The sequence below is a fragment of the Chiloscyllium plagiosum genome, unplaced genomic scaffold, assembly GCF_037043375.1.
Source record: "Chiloscyllium plagiosum isolate Xiang-an unplaced genomic scaffold, Cpla_swu_hap1 HiC_scaffold_43, whole genome shotgun sequence".
Classification (NCBI taxonomy): Eukaryota; Metazoa; Chordata; class Chondrichthyes; order Orectolobiformes; family Hemiscylliidae; genus Chiloscyllium; species Chiloscyllium plagiosum.
The window spans coordinates 7,102,420-7,124,508 of record NW_028270181.1 but is presented as its reverse complement, the minus strand read 5'-3'; the positions used below and the strand labels follow the sequence as shown (position 1 = coordinate 7,124,508).

Genomic DNA, 22,089 nt, shown 5'->3' with positions numbered 1-22,089 from the left:
TATCAGCATTCCGTAAAGACCACTCCCTCCGTGATTCCCTCGTCAGATCCACACCCCCCACCAACCCAACCTCCACTCCCGGCACCTTCCCCTGCAACCGCAGGAGGTGCAAGACTTGCGCCCACACCTCCCCCTTCACCTCCCTCCAAGGCCCCAAAGGAAACTTCCATATCTGCCACAGATTCACCTGCACCTCCACACACATCATCTATTGCATCCTCTGCACCCGATGTGGCCTCCTCTATATTGGGGAGACAGGCCGCCTACTTGTGGAGCGTTTCAGAGAACACCTCTGGGACACCCGGACCAACCAACCCAACCACCCTGTGGCTCAACACTTCAACTCCCCCTCCCACTCCACCAAGGATATGCAGGTCTTTGGACTGCTCCACCGCCAGACCACAACAACACGACGGTTGGAGGAAGAGCGCCTCGTCTTCCGCCCAGGAACCCTCCAACTACAAGGGATGAACTCGGATTTCACCAGTTTCCTCATTTCCCCTCCCCCCACCTTGTCTCAGTCAAATCCATCGAATTCAGCACCGCCTTCCTAACCTGCAATCTTCTTCCTGACCTCTCCGCCCCCACCCCAGTCTGACCTATCACCCTCACCTTGAGCTCTTTCCACCTATCGCATTTCCGACGCCCCTCCCCCAAGTCCCTCCTCCCTACCTTTAATCTTAGCCTGCTGGACAAACTTTCCCCATTCCTGAAGAAGGGCTTATGCCCGAAACGTCGATTCTCCTGTTCCCTGGATGCTGCCTGACCTGCTGTGCTTTTCCAGCAACACATTTTCAGCTCTGATCTCCAGCATCATCCGCAGACCTCACTTTCTCCATTCTGTCTTTAATCCAAACCCATGGAATGTGAGCAGTGACAAATGGCAATCTGTCTCCCAGGAACCTGAATCTTTGGTGCATATGTTACACAGGTGAAAAACCACAAATCCACATTTAGGTAAAAGCATCAAATATTTACCCACCTTGCTTGTGGGTTGATAGCTCTGCTAACCCCTTGTCCCCCCATTTCACTGTTCTGATAAAATGGCCCAGCGGTGGGATGGAGCTGGAAAGGGGACTGGTCAGCTGGCTGTGCGAGAGGTTCATGTCTGTCTGCCACTGTGTCACCTCTACCAGTACGTTAAAAAAAATCCTCTTAAAGGTTTTCTCAAGGAACGAGAATTTTTGTTTTGTTACAAACCTAATCTGAGTCTGCATCGGTGAAAATGTATTTATGATTGCTGTGTAGATTTAGACCATCTCAACTGATAACAAGGGAAGCAAGCAGCCTCAATAAGACAGGAGAAGGAGGCTACATTATTGTTTCAGCTGAAGAAAAGCTTGTGTGTGCATCAGATAAAGACCAGAGAAGATTTGGGTACAATTTCCCCACACTCTACCAAAACTGGCCTGGCATCAAATACAAAAAAACCAAAATTGCAGGTTAAGGAACAGTATGGTAACCTGTGCCCATAAACCCAAATCTCAGCTGGACTCACTGTGAAGAGATGAAGAGCAAGGAGAGTGAAGAAGAGCAAAAACAAGGAATATCTTCAAAGGAAAAGAGAGTAAAGGGAGACAATGCATGAGTGAAGGATGTTGTTTTTTTTATATATAAACTAGTTTTATGCTTTCACAGTTCTGGAACAGAGTTAATGAAGGGTTAAGGTCCTTAACTTGTCTTTTGGGAACATATTGCCAAATGTTCCAGAACCCACGCATGGTTTGAAACAATGATTGGTGATTCTTTCCTCGCTTCAGCACTTTTATTTAAAGCTCAATTATCCAAACCTTTTCCTCTCAATTGATTCCTTACTGCGGGAAATCTATTTCAAAAGTCCAACAGTTATTTGAGAAGTTGAACAAAAAAGAAAATCAATTAGTCACGTTTTGAAGCTATCCAAGAACATAGATGTAATTTAAACAATTTTTAATCTCACTTTACATCATCTAATTCAGATTAAATCAGCCATTGAAGTGATTAACTCCAAAAGGTTATGCATGATTCCTCTCACAGGCAAAGGTTAACAGAAAACATTAAGGATGGAGGAATGGGATTTATGAAGTCAACATGGGCAGCCCTACTGGCTAGGTGTATCCTGTATTAACTGTGCGTACACAACATCCAGACTGGCTTGTTAAAAACTAAAAGAACTGCAGATGCTGGAAACCAGAAACAAAATCAGAAATTACTGGAAAAGCTCAGCAGGTGTATCAGCAGCTGTGGAGAGAAATCAGAGTTAACCTTTTGGGTCCAGTGATCCTTCCTCAGAACTGTCGGTAGTGAGGAAATGTTGGTTTTCATGCAGATGATTGGTGACAGAGTGGGGGAGGTAAGGGGTAAATGATAGGTGGAGGTAGAGCCCAAAGAGAGAGAAGAGCAGTTGGACAGATAAAGGAGTGGGTAACAATCAGCCTGGGCGCATGTACAGCTGTTAATGGGGACTGTTAGTGGCTAACAATGGATCGTTTGTAATAGCAGACAGTGTGACAACAAGACCTGTGGTGTGGGGGCTGGGGTAAGCACATGGAAGAAACTCAAGCTCTCTATATCCACCTACTGTTTACTCCTTACTCCCTCCCCCCACCCTATCTTCTGCAACGTTTCCTCACTACCATCAGTTCTGAGGAAGGGTGGGGGGGTTAGCCCTCTCACCATTCCTTGAGGACACTGTGTAGTTGACCTTTGCTTGCTCCCAGTTGGGAGGTCATCACAGTGGTTAGGCAAAAAGGACTTCTGACTGAGTCATCACATTGCTTAACTATCCTACAATGCCAGATCCCAATATTTACTCCTGTAACGGCCAGCCTCTAGGCTATCTTCGACAATTATTTATGATTCCAGACAGGGAATTCCAAATTGTTAATCGTCTGCATGAGGAAGGATGAACTGGCTCCCTTTCCTTACTCATTCCCCCCATCAGTTGGTTCCAACAAGATTAACTTATGGAATGATTTATGAGATGCCAGTGTTGGACTGGGGTGTACAAAGTCCTTCATCAGACAACCACCTGATGAAGCAGTGCTCCAAAAGCTAGTGCTTCCAACTAAACCTGTAGGACTATAACCTGGTGTTGTGTAATTTTTAATTTATAGAAGATCGCTTCCCTCGTGGACAACTTCCCTCCAGATCAAAGATTTCGAAAGAAGCGAATTTAATCAGTCTTTCTTTCATTATTGAAAGCTAGAGTTTATTAGTTACTAAATGCAAGAAGAAAAATGAATTCAACACACATACACACACAAGTGGAAAATGAGTGCAGAAAGATAAAAGTTAAAATATATACAGATCAGTTTCTATTTCAGTCGTGAAGAGTAAGAAATGTAAATGTTGATAGCTGAGTAGTTGATTTGGCTGAATTAGTTTGGTAATTGGCTTCCAGTACTCGGAGTGATGGAGTTAAGTTTTGCAGCTAAGCCTAATGAAAGGATGTATCTTAGTCTGTGACTTTCACAATATACTAGTGCTCAAATAAGTATATAAGAGTATCTCAGGTTACTAGCACAAATGAGCACCTTAGCTGACTAGCAGACAGGAGCACTTTAGCTCACTAACACAACTGAACACCTTAGCTCAGAAGCACACACAAACATTAACAGACAAGGGCTGAAACTCACTTTTGACCCATCTCCATGTATTCTTGAAAGGGGAAATGCAATAATGCTCCTCATTCATACATTCTGATCTTTATTCCATCACTTTCACATCCTCAGATACTCACAGGAGATTACCGTTCAGATTGTAAGGTTTTTCACCTTTGAAATTTCTTTGGCACCTTCTGCTGTGACATTCCAGGGTTCCTCTTCAGACAGCTACTGAGTTTACACCAATAGTCATATTTTGGCTGTATTTCTATGTTTAAATAAAAAAGACATTTTGGAGTTTAAAGCTCAGTATGTCTATTGGTGACCCAGGTTTATGATCTGTGGTCATGACACACTATTGCTGAGTTATTTGCTCTTTTCAGGAGATGGACTAGCTTCCCTGCCCAGATCAGTTCTACTCGATCACAACTTTCTAGAAAATATGCCAAAGTGGTTCCCAATAAATACCTGCTCTTCCTGCTGAAGATCCTTGACTCTTTATGGGATACAGATGTCATTCACATTTGTTGCCTTTGAGCTGAGTGGCTTGCTGGTCATTTCAAAATTGTTGGAAATACATACTTATTTTTTCTTAATATTCATTCACAGGATGAGAGCATTGCTGGCTAGGCCAGCACTCATTGCCCGTCCCTCATTGTCCAATGGGCAACTAAGAGTCAACAATATTGCTGCGACTCCAGGTAAGGATGGCATTTTCTTTCCCTAAAGGACATTCATGACTCAGATGAGTTTTTCTGACAATCAACAGTGAATTCATGGTCAATATTAGGTACTTAATTCCAGATTTTTCATTGAATTCAAATTCCACCATCTACCATGGTGGGATTTGAACCCAGGTCCCTAAACATTACCTGGGTCTCTGGAGTAATAGTGCAGCAACAATATCACTAAGCCATCATTTCCCTACTACAAGTTTATATGCCATGTGGAAAAATTAAAATATATTGAACAGTTTGGATATTTTTCAGAATAAACAGGTTTATGTTGAGGAATGAGGTCAACAGTTTCAAATGAGCTAGAAGACACCCACTGTTTTCAGAAAACTCAAGTAGGTTTAGGGGACAAATACACAAGGTTTACAGCAAGGTAAGAGGTGGGGTTTATGGCTCTTAATTACTGCAAAACGTGGTTTTGAAAAGACATTTTGGCCTCTATGCAAATGGTTTCATGGACATAGAATTCCATTTTACAGACCTAAGGGTTATTAAAGGAGACACTCCAGGAGCTATAAATCTGAAATCTTTCCTGAGTGGAAGTTCCTGGGAGGTTCCTGACCATATTGTAATATGTGAAGCGGTGGACTATGACCAATTCTCAATGACTTGAAGCCACGCTGATTGCAACCTGAACTGAAAGTTTGCCATCAGTCAATGGGCATGAAAGATCTTAATTATCACCATTAAATGATGGAAGTTAAAATTCAATACTCCACATTTACCAGAATTGGAACACAAGGGCAGCACAATCTAAGGGAAGGCCATGGCCTAGTGGTATTCTCGCTCTAGGAGGAAGTGAAGACTGCATTAAGGGCCTATGCCTGAAACATTGACTCTCCTGCTCCTTGGATGCTGCCTGACTTGTTGTGCTGTTCCAGTGCCATACTTTTTGACTGTTAATCCAGAGACCCAGGTAACGTTCTGGGAACCTGGGTTTGAATCCCACCATAACAGATGGTGGAATTTGAATTCAATAAATATCTGGAATTGAGAATCGAGTGATGACCTTGAATCCATTTTTGATTATTGGGGAAAACCCCATTTGGTTCACTTTGATCCTTTAGGATGGAAAGCTGCCACCTTTACCTGGTCTAGCCTTACATGTGACTCCAGACCCACAGCAATGTGGTTGACTCTTAACTGCCCTCTGGGCAATTAGGGATCGACAATAAATGTTGGCCTAGCCAGTAATGCCCACATCAGTGAATGAATAAAGAAAAAAAAGGATGAGTGTTTAATGCATCTTCACAACCCCCCATCATCAGTAAGTTATGAAACTGAAGTTTATTGGTCGGCCAGGTAATAGCCTGCTTTCAGAATCACATGTATTGGTCATTGTCCTAAGCTCCATGCATGTCTCAGACTATGTTTTATCCCACTGGCAGGACACAGATCTGCAAATGTCCAATCACATGCAAACAACTGGTAATGACCCTTAGAATTCTTTCGACTTCAGATCCCTCGAGGTCTGGAAACCTCTTGGATTCCAACTTGCAATGACGACTCATTATATCTCCCTCCATGTTGAATGACACTGAGTGAGTATTGCTTCTGTAGGAAACATGGCTGTCAATTTATGTACATCAATGTCCCATCAAAAATAGCAAAAGTGGTTTGTTTCAGCAAAGTTGATGAAGGGATAAACATTAGTCGAGACCAACTCACCAGCCCTTCATTCAGGGCAGCAATCTAACAAGGTATTTGAGTGATTAGATTACTTACAGTGTGGAAACAGTCCCTTCAGCCCAACAAGTCCACACCAACCCTCCGAAGAGCAACACACCCAGACACATTCCTCTATATCTAACACTACGGGCAATTTAGCATGGCCAATTCACCTAACCTGCACATTTTTAGACTGTGGGAGGAAACCGGAGCAAACCCACGCAGACACGGGGAGAATGTACAAACTCCACATAGATAGTCGCCAGAGGCGGGAATTGAACCCGGGTCTCTGGTGCTGTGAGGCAGCAGTGCTAACCACTGTGCCACTGTGCTGCCCACAGTGACAGGACCTGAGGTAGTGCACCAGCCCCTCAGTACTTAATGAAAGTGCCTTTGCCAATATTTTTCTTCTCTAATTTCCAAGAGTAATTTGTAACCACAAATCTTACTGACACAAAAAGGTTAGTAAGCTACAAACTGAAGCAGCACAAACATCTAAAACATACGAAATGTTAAAACCAAAAACTCATTGGACCTTTTTACAGAAAGGATTTGCTGACACCCGTTATAAGAAAACAAAACTGCCTTCTCCCTGACGTCTGGGTCAACATTCATCTCATAGCCAACATTGCTCAAGAAGAGACTCTCTGGTCATCAACACATTACTGTTTATGGGAGCTTGCGGTGCTCAAATTGGTTTCCATGTTTCACACACAACAAGTGGTTACAGTTCTAAATTCGTTATGGCCTGCGAATTGCTTTGGGATGCACTGAGGTTGATTGTGAAAGGTGCTACATGAATGCAAGTCTACATTTCTCTTCAAGGAGAAAGTGAGGACTGCAGATGCTAGAGATCAGAGCTGAAAATGTGTTGCTGGAAAAGCGCAGCAGGTCAGGCAGCATCCAAGGAGCAGGAGAATCCCCCGACGTTTCGGGCATGAGCCCTTCTTCAGGAATGAGGAAAGTGTGTCCAGCAGGCTAAGATAAAAGGTAGGGAGGAGGGACTTGGGGGAGGGGCGTTGGGAATGCGATAGGTGGAAGGAGGTCAAGGTGAGGGTGATAGGCCGGAGTGGGGGTGGGGGCGGAGAGGTCAGGAAGAAGATTGCAGGTCAAGAAGGCGGTGCTGAGTTCGATGGATTTGACTGAGACAAGGTGGGGGGAGGGGAAATGAGGAAACTGGAGAAATCTGAGTTCATCCCTTGTGGTTGGAGGGTTCCTGGGCGGAAGATGAGGCGCTCTTCCTCCAACCGTCGTGTTGTTATGGTCTGGCAATGGAGGAGTCCAAGGACCTGCATGTCCTTGGTGGAGTGGGAGGGGGAGTGAAGTGTTGAGCCACGGGGTGGTTGGGTTGGTTGGTCCGGGTGTCCCAGAGGTGTTCTCTGAAACGTTCCGCAAGTAGGCTGCCTGTCTCCCCAATATAGAGGAGGCCACATCGGGTGCAGCGGATGCAGTAAATGATGTGTGTGGAGGTGCAGGTGAATTTGTGGCGGATATGGAAGGATCCCTTGGGGCCTTGGAGGGAAGTAAGGGGGTAGGTGTGGGCGCAAGTTTTGTATTTCTTGCGGTTGCAGGGGAAGGTGCCGGGAGTGGAGGTTGGGTTGGTGGGGGGTGTGGACCTGACGAGGGAGTCACGGAGGGAGTGGTCTTTTCGGAACGCTGATAGGGGAGGGGAGGGAAATATATCCCTGGTGGTGGGGTCCGTTTGGAGGTAGCGGAAATGACGACGGATGATATGATGTATATGGAGGTTGGTGGAGTGGTAGGACCAGTGGGGTTCTGTCCTGGACTCATGCCCGAAACGTCGATTCTCCTGCTGCTTGGATGCTGCCTGACCTGCTGCGCTTTTCCAGCAACACATTTTCAGCTACATTTCTCTTCAAGTTGGGCTTTTGAAACGGGTGTCCATTGACCGACAGACAAAGCTGTTGTCTCAAGTTTCCCATGCAGCAGGTCAACACACACTCTCTCTTTGTACACAAGGAATACAAGGTTACTCTAGCACACTGGTTTAGTCAAAACCTGATGCAGGATTATTAAAAACAACAGAAAACACAAAACGTATGATGGACTAATGAGATTCTGAGCGCATGAGTGAAACAGCCAGAATACATCTTAATGATGTGATGTTTCATTTACCATGTGAGTTTATATTCTCCTTCAGCAATGTAGTACACATAACCGAATGTCAGTTAAATAGCAATTTAACTTCCGTGGAAGTTTATCACTTTTCTGGTTCTTAATGTTTTATTAATGGATAATCAAAATAGCAATGTAGCCACAAGGAATCTCTGCAGAGAGCTGCAGGTCGATTTGGGGCAGGAGTGTTGAATGTTTTTGACTTCTCAGGTTGCACAGGTAAGAGCCAGGAAAACCTGGGTGTGCTGGGGTGGGGGGGGGGGGGGGGGGGGGGGGGGTGGCGGGGGGGCTGGTGGGGAGAAAATTAAAATCTGCATTTCTACAAATTTGCATCCATCTTAAGCTGTGGGCGCTCAGCAATTTGGTTGCTCTGATGTTAGGTTCGATCTGCACAAATAAGCATTTCCTTTTCGGAGCTCTGTTGAGAGTGGGCAAGCAAGAGAATTCAGGCATAAATATAGTGAAAGCTGCCTTAGCTCCTGGGAATAGAAAGGAAACGCAATGAAAAAGGCACGCAATAATTTCATGAAGGAAAAAAACGAAGGAGTGGGCCTCTTGATGATTCGAGGCTGTTTACAGGAATCAGGGTGTCCACAGCTGAGTGATTGTGGAGTGTAAGAGACACTCCAATTTTGCAAGAGGTCTTTTCCTTTGCCTGTGGAACAGCTCGGTCATTCCAAAACCGCACGGAGCCTCTGCATGACCTGTCTGCAGTGGAAATGATTCTCATTTGGACCCCATTTCTGCTCATTTACATTCAAATTTGGAAATCACAGGGTCTGGTATTTGCATTATTATAAATGGGCAGATAGCATCCCAGATCCAACCCTCCAACTCGGCACCGCCCTCTTGAATTGTTCTACCTGTCCATCTTCCTTCCCACCTATCCACTCCACCCTCCACCTCCATCTACCTACCGCCTTCCTAGCTACCTTCCACTCAGCCCTACTCCAACCCTCCTATTTATCCCTCAGTCTCCTTCCTGACCTGCTGTGTGTTCCAGTGCCATACTCTTTGACTCTGTTCCCCAGCATCTGCAATCCTCACTTCCTCCTAGATAGAAAGATGTCCATGGATGTGTGTTATTTTAATCGAGGTCTGATATACACTGACAAAAGATCAATTAAGATGCAAATTTGCAGAAATGACAACTTCACTGCTTTAGAATAGTTATTTGGATCAATCTGTTTGGACAAGCTATGACACACATGTGGGGCAGGTGGGACTTGAACCAGGATCTCCTAGCTTAGAGATAGGGTCACCACTATGCCTCACAAGACCCTCTTTCACAAACAGTGCCCACCAGGGACAAAGTGAAGGAATCTGATCCTTCTTATTTTAATTAATCTGTTTGGACAAACTGTGACACACCCCTGAGGAACGTGGATCTCCAACAGGGATCTTCTGGGATCCACAAGGTACATGTCTGCAGCCAATCACCATTAGAGAATTCCCAGATACCTTTAACATGCTCAGGTCAGATTATCAACACCACAGCCTGTTACATTCCGCTTAGTTGTGATTAAGGACACAGCAGGCCAGGCAAAATCAGGAGGTGGAGAAGTCGACGTTTCAGGTGTAACCCTTCTCCAGCCTCCTGCCTGTCTACGTTGGATTCCAGCATCTGCAGTTGTTTTGGTCTCTAATTGCAATTAAAACCTTTTCCCACAATGGATCAAATAGCCCCATCCGTACACTATAACTCTTCGGTGTTAGTGGTAGCGCTAGAGTGCCTCCCTCCATACTACAGGGTTCAAGTCCCAGAGGTCTCTGAACAGGTTGATTTAAATATACTAATTTGTGGCTTTATCCCATTGTTCACTCTCATACACACTCTGCCTCAGTTCCAGTTTCAGTGAAATGCCCAGCAACACAGCGATTTTCAAAAACGTTTAAGTCTATTTTCCTAATCAACCTGTTCAGAGACATCATTACATATCCCTGCAGCAGATGGGACTTGAACCGAGGCCTCCCAGTCCAGGGGTAAGGACACTACCAGTGCACCATAAGAGAGTCCCTAACAGGTCAGCTTCCAATTCCTACACAAGCAAAATTACTCAGACTCTCTGGCTATAACCTATAGCTGCCTGTAGTCATGCCACCAATTCTGCAAAGGTAGAGATACCAGCCGCACACCCTGGCAGAATGGAATGGACACCACCAGATGCGAAAAGAAGATGGGGGCTGACCAAAGCTGACCAGGCGATGTCCATTTGAGGAGGATGTTCAAGAGCAGGACACCACCTGGGCTGGAGCGAAAGTGACTGTGATGGACCAGGCCAGTGGTGGACCGTGCTGCCCATTGTCCTGTCCAGGTCTAGAGGAACTAGGGCCAAGTCACCCATCAATCATTCTTGGAGACCACTGCACTGCTATTGATAGCTGGAATTAAATCATACATGTATATTGTATTTAACTATACTCCATTCGTGGCATTTTTTACAAGCTGGTTTGAACCAGGAAATTGTTTCAAACATTCCACACTGCAGCTGTGAACAGTGTGGGTGGACCTTTCCCAGGCACTGAGCGATGTGGGCCGCGGTAGGAACATTGGGAATATTGGGAGGGTGGCAGGAAGGAGATTCTCGATGTCAAAAGTAAAATATTCTGTTTTCTAACTGGGTGTTTGAATGGCGAGACGAGATTCTCATGAAGTTAGGTGGCGAGACACTTGTTTGCAGCATTAACATCTCGCCATTACTTAATCTCACCGCACCAATATACATCTCCCGCCCGCCAGATAGAAACGAGACAGTGGTTAGCACTGCTGCCTCACGCAGCCGGGTGCAATTCCAACCTTGGGCAACCGTCTGTGTTGAGTTTTCACATTCTCCAGGTCTGTGTGGGTTTCTTCCCGCAGTCCAAAGATGTGCAGGTTTGGGTGAATTGGCCATGCTAAATTGCCCATTGTGTCCAGAGATGGGCAGGTGAGGTGGGTTAGCCATGGGAAATACAGAGTTATTGGGAATATGGTGGCCGGGTGGGGGTGGGGGGAGGGGGGGGGGGGGGCGGTAGTGGGTGGATCTAGTTCTTTGGAGTACAAGGTCAGACTCTATGGGCCATATTATATGAATTGCTTCAAATTGTTTAATCTGAAATACCAAGGGCTAAAGTGAAGCTGATTAAAATAACTTCACATGCAAGAGGTAGGAGTTGAGGCTTCCTTTAGTAAGTCCTTCACTCTATTAGACTGTACATGTTCATAAAGCTACAGAATCCGTGTAGATTTGATAGTGCAGATTTGCTTTCTGGGTTTGAGACCATTAGGAATAGGAGTAGGTCATTTGGTCCTCCAACCTGCTCCACCACTCAATAAAATTATTGCTGATTGGATACTCCTCATGTTCACTTTCCTGCTCGTTCCTCATTACTCGAGTTCCCTAATGATCAAGAATCTATCTCAGGCTTAAATATACGTAAGGGCGCTGGGTTTGAAATGACTTGGAATGAATAGATTTGCATCTGACAAAATGCTGGGAACACACATTACTATGAGAAAGCGAGGACTGCAGATGCTGGAGACCAGAGTTGAAAAATGTGTGCTGGAAAAACGCAGCAGGCCAGGCAGCATCCGAGGAGCAGGAGAATCGACGTTCCGGGCATAAGTCCTTCTTCAGGAATGAAGGGCCAATGCCCGAAACGTCGATTCTCCTGCTCCTCGGATGATGTCTGGCCTGCTGTGTTTTTCCAGCACCCCATTTTTCAACACACATTAATATTCATCAATATTCATAATCTGAGATGCCAGACAGTTCAAGCAGACAGAGATATAGAAGTTTGGAACGGTGGCTTATATAAATCAGTTTGGAACCCAGAATTAGCTTTGGGTGCTCGAGACTAACTGATATTTGACTGGTTTTTAGAATCTCAGGGAATGTTAATGTTTATAATGAAGTGCTTCATGTTCTCATGTGAAAAGTGGCTCCTTTTCAGTGTCAGCACCCAGGGGAACGTCACCTTTGCGAGGGGTGGGGGAGAAACAGAGACTGCGTGGGGGGGTGAATAAAATCCAATTTGAGTGGAAATCCCACACATCTTTATGATCAAAGCTGTCAATGGGAGTACTCAGCCGAGACCCGTATTCCAAACTCAGAGCAATGTTTCATTACAGCGTTCTGTCATCCTCTCAGCTGGAGGTATATTATCTCTTTCTGAGTGATCTGAGCTGACAAGGTACGGGCAATGGGACTGAAGCCTTGCCAGCTCGCTTGCACCATGTCTGGCTCTGACACTCCTTAAAGAACCAAGGTTTCCTGTGCAAACATTAAAGAGGTTTGGAGCAACCTGAGAACTGGACAGTGGATTCTTGCTCAGTTGTATAAATCTTATGCTGTTGAAAGGAACATATCCTGGGCGGGAGTTGCCTGATTAAAAGTGTTAATGATAGCAAAAGGAAGGGTGGTATCTTGTGTCAGCTGTGGCTTGGGCCTGGCCTTAGAGGTCCTCAGGTTCATTTCCCAATCCAGCTGAAGAAATCCAGGTGGGCCAGTCCAGTGCAGCCCTGCACTGCCAGAGATATCGTCCTGTAGGTGTGACCACATCTGCCCTTTCAGTGCAATGTCAACAATTCAGTGGCATTTGTCAAAATGGGTGGGGGGGATTCCTTCTTGGTGTATATACTTCCCTCTCAACATCAGAAAAAACAGATTTACCTGCTCGTTGCCACACTGATGTCTGTGGGAGCTTGCTGTGTGCTAACTGGTGGTTGCATTTGGTCTTATACAGAAATGACCACCCACTTCATTGGCTGTAATACATATTGGAACAGAATGGAACATTGTACAGTTGCAAAGCTTACTGTTTTAGGACAGCAGCTCATACATCATGATTCTCCAGAGGCAGTGAATGCTGAACTGTGCGTTGTTATAATGCAGGAACCCTGGATCTAGAAATGTTCATTCACGATCCAATAACAATCTGAAATTCACTCTCCTAGTCTCTCAGCCTCAGATGCTGCTTAACACCTGAAACAAACGCATAAATTGCTGGAGAAACGCAGCAGGTCTGGCAGTATCTGAACTGCCTCTTTCCTATTAAAAACTGTAAGAACTGCAGATGCTGTAAACTGAGTTCTCAGGAAGCCTCACCAGACCTGAAACGTTAACTCTGATTTCTCTCCACAGATGCTGTCAGACCTGCTGAGCTTTTCCAGCCATTCCTTTGCTATTGTCTCCTTACATGGATCAGTGTCAAATGTCTGACACTGCTTTGTGAAATACCCTGGGACATGTTACTACATGAAATGTGCTATATAAATGCAATTTGTTGTAGGCATCTTCACTTGATTGAACCTTCAGCCAATGCTGGATTTTCTGCTCAGTTTAAAAAGTAAACAGGCCAACAAATAATCCAGACTTAAATCTTTATAGCCTTTCATCCCTTTAAGGGATGTTTCTTTTGGAAGATTTACTGCGGCTAAATAAGTTAAATGATGTTTTCATTCCATGAAAATCTGGCATAATCAGCATTGTTGGGGAGCGGGTAAATTTAGCCCATGATCCACTCTGTTTTGAAAGTCAAATGGGAATGGGGTAGTTTTATCTCCAGTGTAGAAAGAAGTTGACATTGCCTCAGAGTTAGGGTTAGGGTCAGGGTCTGCTTTTGATTCTTGACCTACACCTCATCCTCTCCAACTCCATTTCAATCTAACCCCCACCCCTCTCTGCTTAAGGGCTATGGGGAGAGTGCGGATAAGTGGAGTTGAAATACCCATCAGCCATGAGTGAATGGTGGAGTGGACTCGATGGGCTGAATGGCCTTACTTCCACTCCTATGTCTTATGGTCCTAAATCAGAGCAAACAGCTTACTCTGATGGAGAACCTCAAAATTCTCTTTCTGCTCGAGTTTCACAGATCTCTTGGGGGCACATCCCATTCTGATCAATCTGAATAGAATCATTGAGGTCACATTCCACAACTTTCATTAGAATTGCAAACAATGATAGGGTGATGTTTAAGGTTAGGGTCAGGGTCAGGATTAGGGTGAGGGATAGGTTCAGGTTTAAGGTCAGGGTGAGGGATAGGGCCAGGGTTAGGGATAAATTTAAAGTTACGGATCGGGTTAGTGTCAGAGTTCGGGTTAGGGTTAGGGATAGGGATAAGGATAGGGATAGGGATAAAGATAGGATCAGGGTTAGGGATAGGATCAGGGTTAGGGATAGATTTAAAGTTACGGATCGGGTTAATGTCAGAGTTAGGGTTAGGGATAGGGATAGGGATAGGGATAGGATCAGGGTTAGGGATAGGGTTAGGGTCAGAGTTAAGGTTAAGGATAGGGTTAGGGTTAAGGTCAGAGTAGGGATAGGTTTAGAGTTAGGGATAGGGTTAGGTGTCAGAGTTAGGGTTAGGGATAGGGTCAGAGTTAGGGATAGATTTAAAGTTAGGGATAGGGTTAGGGTCAGAGTTAGGGTTAAGGATAGGGTCAGGGTTAAGGTCAGGGTTAGTGATAGGTTCAGGGTTAGGGATAGGCTTAGGGTTAGGATCAGGGTCTGCTTTTGATTCTTGACCTGCACCTCATCCTCTCCCACTCCATTTCAATCTCGCCCCCACCCCTCTCTGTTTACCTTTCCTTGACTTTTGCTGCCTTTGCACTGTCCTGATGGGCTGTGTTTGTAAATTGTTCTTTTAATTAAAAACATGACTGACTTAGTAGTGGTTGGAAAAACAACGTTTAGGGGTGTATCACAGCATCGCTGTGCAAGAATTAAAAAATAAATAAATCCACCTTGCTCTGTGTGTAACATTTTACAACAAAATACTGATTTGTAATGGAGGAAGTGCCACTTTAAGTATTTAGTAAATACGGTGAGGGGAAAGGGGAGTGGGGGACGTTTCTGATAGGGTGGCTCAGTGGTTAGCACTGCTGCCTCACAGCGCGAGGGATCTGGGTTCGATTCCAGCCTTCGGTGACTGTCTGTGTGGAGTTTATGTATTCTCCTTGTGTCTGCTTGGGATTCCTCTGGGTGCTCCCGTTTCCTCCCACAGTCTAAAGATGTGCAGGTTAGGTAGGTTGGCCATGTTAAATTGCCCATAGTGTCCAGGGATGTGCGGGCTTGGTGGTTAGCCATGGGAAATACAGGGTTACAAGGATAGAGTAGGGAGGTAGGTTGCTGTTTGGTCGGTCTGTGTGGACTCAATGGGCCAAATGGCCTTCTTTCACACTGTCAAGATTCTATGAATGTATTCTATGTATATAACCTCATACGGATTAGAGGGAAGATCGCCTTCTCCCCCAGTGACAGGACGGATGTGAGGCCACTGGAAGGTGTACAGACGGGGTTCACCAGGATGTTGCCTGCTAGGGTTGAAAAGGCTAAGGGGGGACCTGTGAGAGATTATGAAGGTTATGGACAGAATGAATAGAAACTTGCTGTTCCCCTTAGTTGGAGGGCTAATAACGTGGGTAGACACCTTCAAAGTGAAAGGCAGGAGGTTTAGAGAAGATTTGAGGAAAACACTTTTCACCCAGAGGGTGGTCTGGGTCTGGAATGGACTGCCTGGGAGGGTAGTTGAGGTGGGAAACCTCACAATCTTTAAAAAAATACTTGGGTGAAGACATGAAGTGTTATGACATTCAAGATTATGGGCTTAGTGTGGGAAAGTGGGACTGGTGTAAATAGTAGCATACTTTGGATGGTATGGACTCAATGGGCCAAAGGGCCTTTTCTGTACTATATGTTTCTATGAATTTCTAATATTTTCATCATCAGTGCCTGTGAAATCTGGGTGGGGCAGGGGTCGGGAATAATCTGTGATTTTAAAAGGAAATTGGATGGAGGGCATGCATGGCATGACCTTCTGGGAGCATGGGATAGAATGGGGTAATGGGAGTGAATGGACTGTTCTATGAAAAGTGAGCATAGACGTGAGGGCTGAAAGGACTTGTGATCTGATCAAGATGTACAAATGTTTTCAAAAGACAAATGGCCTTTTGACTTCCCTCTAGGTTGCTGCTTGGAGACTAATCTCTGCTTCTGGAATGTTCCGTGGCCGTCCTGGAGGCTTGGCAACCCTGACACCCAGCTGACCAGCAGCAGCAGCAGCAGCAGCAGCTACAGACACCCAGACAGTGGCTGTACAGCTGAGCAACTCCGGAACATTCCATTCTGCAAGGCACCAGGGAGGGAAATCGACTCATAATGCTGACACTGAGATTGAGAAAGTATCACTCACTGTCAAAGTGTAAAATATAGACAGCGGTGAAAGGGTTCACAGTCGGGCGAGGAGCTTTCGTTTATGTGGGCTGGGTAGCAAGTTACAAAGGAGCTGGTGCAACTTTTATTCCAACTCCTCCCCACCAGTCTCCTGACCTACAAAGTGCATTCAAACAGAAGTTGCAGAACTCTGTCTGTTGCTGAGAGAGGTGTTGACAAGTGAGACTGAGAGTGTGTGGGAGAGAGAGAGAGCAGAGCAGAGCATCCAGCAACCCGAATGCAGTTCAGGTAAAAGCTACTATTCCGATCTTTTCTCCTTAACTTTTCCAGTCTGCGTGGAACCTCACTGTTTGTGTGTACAGCAGAAAGGGACCTCTTTATTGTATTAATTCCTTTTCATTACTGGCAGCGTAGTAAGTGACTGACTTTGTAAGACCTGCGCTGCCCAATTTGTGACCTTAGCTTCTCAATACCTTTCGCTCTGCTTCACTTTTTGTGGAGCTGAAAGTTGCACAGAGTTCTTCAGCTGTGCCAGGAAGTTAGCCAACGGGGCAGATTGCAGGTGAAGTTTTGAAGATGGGAGGGAAACAATGAAAAAGGAAGGGAGTGCATTGATTTAGTGACTTTGACAACCCTTATTACATCTATGAGGTACTTTTACAGCTGACTAAGCACATCTGAAGTATGGGCACTGTTGTAACAAGTGAAAGCAGGTCGCCAACTTACACACTAAATATTCAACAAAGAGGAATCACTATGGTGCAGGGGGAGGCAATTTGGCTCATTGTGTCTGCACCAGCCCTCCAAATGAGCAATGTGACTTAGTACCATTCTCCTGCCTTTTCTCTGTAACCCTTACACATAACTTAAAGAGGAACAGTCATCCAGTGTCCAATAATGAGACCATGCAGCAGGACCTTGATCAGCTGAGGAAGTGGGCCAAGAAATGGCAAATGGAGTTTAATACAGATAAGTTTGAGTTCTCGCGTTTTGGAAAGTCACATCAAGGTAGAAGTTTCATGGTGAATCGTAGCGCGTTGAGGAAAGCAATGGAACATAGGGACCTTGGAGCTCAGGGGTTCACGGTTCTCTGAACGTGGAGTCCCAGGTAGGCAGGACAGTGAAGAAGGCTTTTGGCACACTGGCCTTCATCAGTCAGGGCACTGAGTATAGAGGTTGGGAAGTTGTGTCGCTGTTGCACAGGATGTAGGTGAGGTCATACTTGGAGCACTGTGTACAGTTTCGGTCACCTTGCTATAGGAAAAATGTTGTTAAACTGGAAAGAGTGCAGAAAACATTTACAAGGATATTGCCAGAACTCAACAGTCTGAGTTATGAGGGAAGGCTGGACAAACCAGGACCTTTTTCTTTACAGCATAGAAGCCTGAAGGAGGGATCTTATAGAAGTATATAAGACCTATGCTGAGAGGCGTGGAAAGGTAAATGCACTCAGTCTTTTTTCCCATGGTTAGGGGATCGAGGACTAGAGGGCTCAGTTTGGGGTCAGAGGGGAAAGAATGAAAGGGAACCTGAGGGGCAACGTTTTTACACAGAGGGTGGTACGCATATGGAATGAGTTGCCAGTGGAAGTGGTTGAGGCGGGTACATTCACAACATTTAAAAGGCATTTGGACAAATACATGGATAGGAAAGGATTAGAAGGATATGGCCAAGTACAGAGAAATGGGGTTAGCGTTAATGGACATTATGGTCGGCATGGACCGTTTGGGCCAAAGGGCCTGACTCCGTGCTGTAGGGATCTATGATTCTGTGTTTTAGTGACACTCTCAGGGATAATTATCACAGAATTACTATAGTCCAGCAGGAGGCCATTTGGCCCAACATGCACCGGTTCTATTCTCTAGTGCTAATCTCCATATCCCTGTACATCCTTATTATCCAGAAAAAATAAACATCCAATACCTTCAAGTTATTAGTCAGAAGGCTGGGGAAAACTTACCCCCTTTTAATTCCACTCGAGACAGCTGACATGGCCTCTGTTTAACATCAGTGAGTAGAATCCTTACAGTGTGGAAGCATGCCATTTGGACCATACTGACCCTCCAAAGAGCATCTCAGTCAGATCCACCCTATCCTCACATTTCCCATGGCCAATCCATCTAACCTACACATCGTTGGACGGTGGCAGGGAGCTGGAACACCTGCAGGAAATCACAGAGAGAATGTGGAGAACGTGCAAACTCCACACAGACAGTCACCTGAGGGTGGAACTGAACCTGGGGCCCCGTCGCTGTGAGGCAGCAATGCTAACCACTGAGCCACCATGCTGATCCTGAAGAATGCCACCTTCAGCTGCCCCTCAGTACTGCATGGGTCTGGCAGTAGTCTGATTTTGTGCCCAGGCCTCTCAAGTAGACCTTGAACCCACTAGCACCTGACCTACAATATTACCGAGTCACAGATGACACTTAATGTAATCAGTCAAGCAGACTCAGACGGAGACTTCCTCATGGTAAGGCTGGGATGGTCTTCCGAATCTCCTGCGGGGATTATCATGGGAAGCTGAGAAACTTCCTGCAGAGGTTCCACCTCATTGCCTACAAGACCTTCAGGATAACAGGCCAATGAGGGCAAAGACTATAGTTGAACTAAAGTGAGAATTCAAAATAACACAAGCTTTTAAAAGATTCAAACTTGGATCATTTTGGATATGAAGGTGTGTGCTATCAGTTTAGATCAATGAATGATGACGCACACACCACAGCCTGATAAAACTGCTCAGTGGATATGGGCAATCCTTATCCATCAATTCCTCTCTGACAATTGCACTCTCAACCCCTGACTGTGTCAGCAAATGGCGAATATGGACTCCCCTAAATCTTCTTTCAGCCAAGGAAGGTGTTTAAAACAACTTGTTTGTGTGAATTCCTATTGAACCTGTTTGTCCTGAAGAAGTTCTGAAATCATTCCTGACTTGAAATGTTAACTCGGTTTCTCTCGCCACAAATGCGCGCAAGTAGATAGGATAGTGAAGAAAGAGTTTGGTATGCTTTCCTTTATTGGTCAGAGCATTGAGTATAGGAGTTGGGAGGTCATGTTGCGGCTGTATAGGACATTGGTTAGGCCACTGTTGGAATACTGCGTGCAATTCTGGTCTCCTTCCTATCGGAAAGATGGTGTGAAACTTGAAAGGGTTCAGAAAAGATTTACAAGGATGTTGCCAGGGTTGGAGGATTTGAGCTACAGGGAGAGGCTGAACAGGCTGGGGCTGTTTTCCCTGGAGCATCGGAGGCTGAGGGGTGGCCTTATAGAGGTTTATAAATCATGAGGGGCATGGATAGGGTAAATAGACCAAGTCTTTTCCCTGGGGTGGGGGAGTCCAGAACTAGAGGGCATAGATTTATGGTGAGAGGGGAAAGATATAAAAGAGTCCTAAGGGGCAACTTTTTCACGCAGAGGGTGGTACGTGTATGGAATGAGCTGCCAGAGGAAGTGGTGGAGGCTGGTACAATTACGGCACGGTGGCACAGTGGTTAGCACTGCTGCCTCACAGCGCCTGAGACCCGGGTTCAATTCCCGCCTCAGGCGACTGACTGTGTGGAGTTTGCACGTTCTCCCCGTGTCTGCGTGGGTTTCCTCCGGGTGCTCCGGTTTCCTCCCACAGTCCAAAGATGTGCAGGGTCAGGTGAATTGGCCTGACTAAATTGCCCGTAGTGTTAGGTAAGGGGTAAATGTAGGGGTATGGGTGGGTTTCGCTTCGGCGGGTCGGTTTGGACTTGTTGGGCCAAAGGGCCTGTTTCCAGACTGTAATCTAATCTAATCTAATCTAATTACAACATTTAAGAGGCATTTGGATGGGTATATGAATAGGAAGGGTTTGGAGGGATATGGGCCGGGTGCTGGCAGGTGGGACTGGATTATGTTAGGATATCTGGTCAGCATGGACGGGTTGGACCGAAGGGTCTGTTTCCGTGCTGTACATCTCTATGACTCTTTGCTGCCTGACCTACTGAGTTTCTCCAGCACTTTCTGTCTTTGTTTGCGATTTCCGGCATCTGCATTATTTTGCTTTTAATTGACCCTTCTAGCTGTGGAATGGCAAATAGGTACACAAAAGCAGTTGTGGAACAGCTTACAAGACTGTTCCCATGTGGACAGACAGTGCAAGCAGCACTTAAGCATCTTGTATTCAGTAAGTACTTGTCAGGATTTCAACATTAAACACTCTCAATTGAATAGTGTGTTGAAGCTCTATTCTTTCGGCTGTTATTTCCTTCAATGTTCTCTTGCAGTACAGGAATGTAGGGCTTGAAATCATCATGTGGGATTATATCCAGTGATTAGTTGAATGCATCTGTCTGACGTTACTTTGGCAGATGCATTTAACTCATTTAGAATAAACTGGTGGGGTCCCTCACAATATAAACAAGGAATGGAGGAGGGAAGTGGATCTGAGCAAACTGGGAGAGGGGAGGGGGAACAGAGGTGATGGGGGGGTTGGTAAGAACCTAGTTGACCACAAGAAATATCCCCAGAGTAAAAAGCACATGATGAATTGTCAAAACTCTCTATAATCGCAGCAGGATATAAGTACCACAGGAGAACAAAACCCCAAACGTTTCCTAAACACTTGCATATTCTGTCCCAGTTTTTTGTGACAGTATTCCTTGTCCTTTCAACTGATATTTTGCCACCTCTGTCTCATGTGCACTCACTATCTATTGTTATCCCTTTCTTTCTGTCTGTCAAATATTTCACCTTCTGGTGCTTTATCCCATTGTGTTATTTATTTCCAGCTCCAATTCTTCACTGCCCATATCATGAGATGTTTCTCTTTTGCCTGCTCACACACATTCTTTACTTTTTTCTGAGGTTTTATCAGACTCAGATGTATTGCCTTTTATAGAAGCTAAGAGCAGGATTAGGCCATTCAGCCCTCCGAGCTTGCTCCCCCATTCATTATGATCATGGCTGATCATCCAACTCAATAAACTGTTCCCTCTTTAGCTCCAAGTGCTAGATCCAACTCCTTCCTGAAGACATGAAGTCTTTGGCCTCAACTGCATCAGTATTCCACAGGCTCACCACCCTCTGGATGAGGAGATTTCTCCTGATCTCATTCCACATGGTCAATCCCATATCACCCTTAGAGCTGTGACTCCCTTTCCCTTATCATCACTGTGAGTCTTTCATCTGTCATTGACTCATCACCTCATGTCCTTTTCCATTTTGCTAACGTGGCCTTTGCAGCATGTTGTGTATATTCTTCCACAGTCTTCCACTTGCTTCCATCGCCTTATTTTGAGACCTCGGTCTGCTCTGATCACTGAGGTAGTCACACACGCTCCAGCCCTTAAGAGTGAAAGCCTCTCTGATGTTCTCATCCTTCACTGAAATATAAATGGATGCATATCTATTTTGTTTTCGCTATTTCCAGTTTTGACTTAATTTTTGCCAGAAGGAGATAACAATCAGAAATTATTCCTGCTGTGGGATGCGCACCATGCTCTTGTTTCTAAACCATTGGTCTGCTATGACAATCTGTTTGATTTCTGTGAACATTTTACCAATAAGATGTTTCCTGCTGCAATGACAACCAGCCAAGGGTGAACATCTCCTCTCCGAGCTCAGCCAGCTGTAGAATTTCACCCCTAGCTGAGGCTGAACTTAACAACAAAACAAGGTCAACAGTGATTTCTAGTGCTCTCCATCTATAAGTGGAAGTTAACAAGACCTTCGTTAGATTCAGGGTAACTCCCACTCACGGAGCACAAGCCTAAATGGAGCCTTTCATAGAAATAAAGAGGCTGCAGAAAAAGGCTTTCAACGTTGCATCATTTTGGGGGCGATCCC

At 45.3% G+C, this 22,089-nt stretch overlaps 1 protein-coding gene across 1 annotated transcript in view; it reads left to right on the top strand.

Annotated features, from left to right (window-relative positions):
• Window positions 1-16,380: 16,380 nt before the first annotated feature.
• LOC122541926 (uncharacterized protein C10orf105) overlaps window positions 16,381-22,089 on the top strand; it is a 30,452-nt gene continuing 24,743 nt past the window's right edge. The window contains exon 1 of the mRNA XM_087982675.1: window positions 16,381-16,563. The gene's annotated coding sequence lies outside the window, so the exon portion shown is untranslated. The remainder of the gene's footprint in view (window positions 16,564-22,089) is intronic.